This window comes from Lactuca sativa, chromosome 2, assembly GCF_002870075.4.
Source record: "Lactuca sativa cultivar Salinas chromosome 2, Lsat_Salinas_v11, whole genome shotgun sequence".
Classification (NCBI taxonomy): domain Eukaryota; kingdom Viridiplantae; phylum Streptophyta; class Magnoliopsida; order Asterales; family Asteraceae; genus Lactuca; species Lactuca sativa.
In genome coordinates this window covers 127924342-127929882 of record NC_056624.2, presented here as the reverse complement: position 1 = coordinate 127929882, position 5541 = coordinate 127924342, and the positions used below count along the sequence as shown (strand labels likewise).

General features: G+C 27.1%; 1 long non-coding RNA gene across 2 annotated transcripts; it reads left to right on the top strand.

Annotated features, from left to right (window-relative positions):
• The first annotated feature begins 2501 nt into the window (after positions 1 to 2501).
• LOC111898590 (uncharacterized) lies at positions 2502 to 5319 on the top strand. Of its 2 annotated transcripts, none has more exons than XR_006188143.2 (3): positions 2502 to 2773; positions 3960 to 4735; positions 4980 to 5319. It is a non-coding gene; the product is annotated as an uncharacterized LOC111898590 (long non-coding RNA). The 2 variants fall into 2 exon arrangements; XR_002852628.3 differs by having other exon boundaries at positions 2956 to 4735.
• The last annotated feature ends 222 nt before the right edge of the window (positions 5320 to 5541 follow it).

The window sequence follows — 5541 nt, the reverse complement described above, 5'->3', positions numbered from 1 at the left end:
AATCATGTTATAGTTTATTATATATATATATATATATATATATATATATATATATATATATATATATATATATATATATATATATATATATATATATATATATATAAATTAACATATGTAAATATCAGTGTATTTTATTAACGGGTCCCCATGGGGGTTTCGGTACGGGATTGCCTACCCCCGCCCCCGCCTACGCCCCCAAAATTAAAACAGGGGTTAACCTTGACCCCACCCCTAATTTTTTTTTTAAATTTCCCCCAAACGGGATGGGGCCCCCACGGGAACAGGGTCCCACGGGACTTTTTGACATCCCTAGATTCACATGTAAATCACATATAATTCACATATGAATTACATGTGATTTATATGTAAATCACATATGAATTACATGTGATTCATATGTAATTCACAAATAAATTATATTCGATTCACATGTAAATCATATATAATTCACATATGAATTACATGTGATTCACATGTAAATCACATATGAATTACATGTGATTCACATGTAAATCACATATGAGTTACATGCGATTCACATGTTAATCACATATGAATTACATGTGATTCATATGTAAATCATATGTGATTCATATGTGAATCACATTTGATTCACATGTGATTCACATATAAATCACATGTTATTTACATATGATGTCATATGTAAATGTGATTCATATGTGAATTACATGTGATTCATATGTTAATCACATGAAAATCACATATGTATTTTTGTGAGTGCTTTCGCATCAATATTTTTTTTTTTTAATTTTCTTGTAGATTTGAAAGAAATTTTGGTGAATATTGAAGAGGTGAAAGATAATAAATTGAAGAAAATAAGGAAATATTGACACGAAGATATGAAAACGCTTTGAAATTTGTAGCATTTTTATTTTTTAGTTTTTATTTTGTATCAAATAAAATACTTGTACTATTATGTTTATAGATTAATTAATAAATATAAGATTTGTTGTTTTATAGATTAATTAATAAATATAAGATTTATTGTGATTTACTTATGAATATTATACTATAAGAAATATACATATGTGCATTTGAAAAAATATGCACATATGTACCTCAAAATTTACTTTTAAAAAAAATGCAGTTTTTTTAAAGAAAAATGCAGTTGTTTTTTTAAATAAGTTTTGTCTGAAAAAAATGTAACTTTCTTTAAAAAAAACTGACAGTTTTTTTATTTAAAATGCAGCTTTTTAAAAAAAAGTGTAGTTTTTTTTTTTGAAAAAAATGCAGTTTTCTTTTTAAAAAATTGCAGCTTTTTTGAAAAAATAAATGCAGTTTTTTGAAAAACTTACAGTTTTTTTAAAAAAAATATTTTTTCAATTTTTTTTTCCAAATTCATGTTTTCTATAAAAAAAAAATTAAAAAATCTGCATTTAAAAAAAATACTATTTTTAAAAAAATATATGAAAGTTTGATTTATTTAAATTTTTAGACATTTATTAATATGTTAAATAACATAAAAAAATTAAACATTAAATGAGATTGCTAAGATGACGATCATCTCCTTAATGAATTACTTTTGATCCAACGCTCCACTTTTAGTTCTCGGGAATTTAGAGTTCTCAACCTATCTCAACGCCATATATATATATATATATATATATATATATATATATATATATATATATATATATATATATATATATATATATATATATATATATAATATTCGTCTCACATTAAGCATTTTGATAAAAATCTTCTTAAAACTTAGTAGTATAATTTACTAAAATTATACATGTTATTTGTCATACATTTATAACAAGATCTGTTTAATATATTAAAATGATCGAGGCTATAAAACAAAGTTCAAAAGAAAGTAGGATGAAACTTAAAAGTTATTAAATAAGAGATAATGACTTGAGAGTGTAACGAATTTTAGTTTTTTGTCACATTTGATCATTAAATTATTTTGCATGCTTTATTAACCATTGAACTTACGTTATACCAATATGACCGGTAATGAACGACGAGACTACATTATAGCAAAGGGTGTCAATGGACACCTTTAATTTTAAAATTTCTTTTGTAGGTTATATGTTAGATTTAAGATGGACACCTATTATCATCACAAAATGGACACCTCTGGCAACAAACACACAAAAAAACAAAAAAAAAAACCAAAATTTTATAATTGTTGAAATTTTTATATAAACTGATAAACCGCTATATATGGAACTGGTTAACAAAACTAAAACCTTTTTTTATAGAAATTTAATCAGCATTTTATCATTCAATCTTATAAAATATTTTATATATTAAGAAGATATGATAAAATCTTATAAAATCTCCATATTTAATAAAAACCTCCTCTACATGCCATATATCATTTTTTTTTTTTTGCATCTAATTGCCACTTGGCATTTTCTAGTAAAGGTATTTCATAATTTTCCCGCTCAAATGTCAAGCTTTAAGATATCTGATTTTATCCTATTAAATGTTAAATGAATTGATTGATTTGGTAATCAATTACTCTCTATATTCAGTTTCCTTTTTTACGCAATCACTTTCAAATCATGGATGGATTCTTATCTCAAAAAATATGGAAGACAATCTTTTTGTTTTCACTCTTATACGCGTATCACACCTTATCATCACAAGCAATTCGACAGACTATTTTTTTTATCCCACGATTCTCACATTATACGAAGATGAATATTCCATGTAATTCATTTTGATTCTTGTAACAAGATGTAGATTGGTTCTTCGATTATGATAATGGATTCTGTCCATCGATGATTTCAAGGTAATTTGTTCTTCCTCTCTTATCTTTAGTTTCTGATTTATTATGTTTTCAGTCGGTTTTGTTTTTTATGGTTTGATGCATTTCTTATGCACGTAGATTTTCCTTCAATGTTGGTATGCCCCAATTGGGATTTTTTTGATTGTTTTTTCTACAATTATGTTTTTATGGGTTTCATTATGTAGGGTAAAAAAGTTATACATCCATTGCATAATTATTTCCATCTTTCTCGAGTCCTCTGTCATGTATGTTTATTTGGTAAGTTTTTTCATTCCCTTTTTCATATTTGACCTAAATATGAGAACTTTCATGAACCTTCTCTATTTGTTTTTTGGCAAAAAGTTCAACAGATATCTAATCCCTTAAAGGTTTTTGGTATCCAAAAAAAAGAAAGATAACTTGGGGTTTTGACAAAGAAAAGAAAAAATGTTTTCTCTTATTATTGCATACAATTAATCATGCATCATGAAAGCCACTTATGTACAATTTAAAAATGCAGAAAGCATAATGTACTTGCACCAATTTAGTGATTTGTCTATTTAACTAAATATTGTAGTACTTAATTTGTTATGCTTTTTATCATTAAATGAATGTTTTTACCGGTTGTTGGTCGAAAATTTGAAAAAATAACACAGTAATAATTTTATTGATAGTTTGAAGGAAATGAATTTAAGTTAAAATATTTGGAGAATGTTAAGAAATGGATTGAAAAATATGAATGTAATTTAGAGGGTACAATGAATGCGAGGATGCTGAATGAAAACCTAAACAGAAAGATCTTCAACTTGAAATTGATGAGTTTGTAAGGAAGTTTGATGGTGTTGTTAAAAAAAACTATGAAATTACAGGTATTTACTGAGGTTTTTGATAAATTTCTTGCAAATGTTTCTTGACAGAGGATATGCGATAGTTGGTCTTCTGTGTAAGAAACCAAGCAACTTTGTATCTTGATTTGAGAAATTGTTAGAAAAAAAAAATGCTAAAAGCTCCATCTACATTTTCTTTGTTGTTTGCCTCCCTTACAGCTCAGTCTCTTGTGGATGTTGAAGATTTTCAAAACCATAATCAGTTGCAAATTGGTCTTATTCATTTCAATTACTAATAATATGTGTTTGGATTTTTTTATTTTATTTTTTAGTTTATTCAACTACACCCATGAGATGTGTCAATTGTAAGTTTGGTTTTTCAGGAGATGTGTCAATCGTAAGTTTTTTTTCTCTTTCTCTAAACGATCCGGGTATGGATCCTTTGTTCCTGGTATGTATTCTCCCCTCTCTGTCCTAAATCTTTTTTGACGATTGTTTATCTATTTCCATTTTTGTTTCTTTTTTATATTTATTGCATTTTTCATATGAGTGTGTTTTTGTGGTTTGATTACAAAGTATAAGTTAAACCCAACAAAGCAATTGCTCAAATGGATGGGTTCATGTTGCACACCATCTGGTTGTGTAAAAGCTTTCTTAATTTGAACCTTCTTTTTAACCTACAAACTCAATTATCAAAGACATTGTTGTTTTGAGGAATTTAATATGGCATCTTATGTTTGTTGAGGTTTTTAGTGATTTGACCATTTTACCCTTTGTTGAGAGCGAAATATTCATTTCAGATATATAATTACTAATGGAAGTCTTGGTGATGTTTATATAAACCGGAGGCTTTTTATATTTAGTCTAGAAGGTTTTTTCAATTTGGGGTATTGATGGAATTTTTTAGGTTTTCATGGTGGCCATAACCCATCGTTATTTTGTATTATTATGTTCTTATTTTTCCGCTTAAACCAAAAAAAAAACATTTCGATTTTCATTATTCTGTATTATGGTGTTTTATTTATGTTTGTTTTAAATAATGGGAGTTGCTAATTGTTGCCGCTAATGTTGGCTGCAATTCAAAGTACATTGCTATAACAGGGTAGTACAGGAAAGTGCATTGCTATTGATGGATTAGTCTGGAAAGTACTTTAACAAGGTTGGTTTGCTACTTCTAATTCAATGTTGCCAATTTCATTTTTATAAGGTTATTTTGGTGTCATAAATTGTTGTAGTTTTAACCACTTTGTATCTATACTTTGGTCTGGCCATTGGTTGGTCTTTTTCTTTTTTTAATATAGATGTGTCGTTTAGAAAAAGAACGTAAATAATGGTGAATTGTCGTGCTCAAAGTCAAACTTTTAATTTTTTGTTGTTTACACCGGTGATATTCACCTTTGCAGTGTTTGAGGGTGTTATTGTACTTTGGTTACATGGTCTTAATCCTCTCACATGGCTTTTCAAACGCACACTTCATTTGATTGCCCCATTATGTACTTGTGACCCTCATGTCAATCTCATATATATAATTTTTTTTCTTGATTTGTAATATATAGATATAATCATTCAAATGCATCATTAGTTTTTAGAATATGTATGTTGTTTTATTTGGAAAGTTAATTTTCAACCCCAATTTTTTGTTTCTTCGGTGTTTGAGTTTGACATCTTTTATCAATCAATGTAATTTCTCTTCACTTCACATTTCTTCTATGGTTGTATATTCGTATATGCCTTCAGCGATTGAAATGGACAAACTTTTAATCCCTTTCACAAATCGATACTTAGGACAAGTTCTATCGACCGATATATCTATGTAGGGATAATTTTTGGTTTTTATTTCTATTACAACCAAAGGGGGAAAGGGGCTTAGGGAGATTCGGTGGGTATTTTGGTAAAATATAATAATAATAATAATATATTTTTTTTAAATAAAAACAATATATACAATATTAACATTTTTAATTA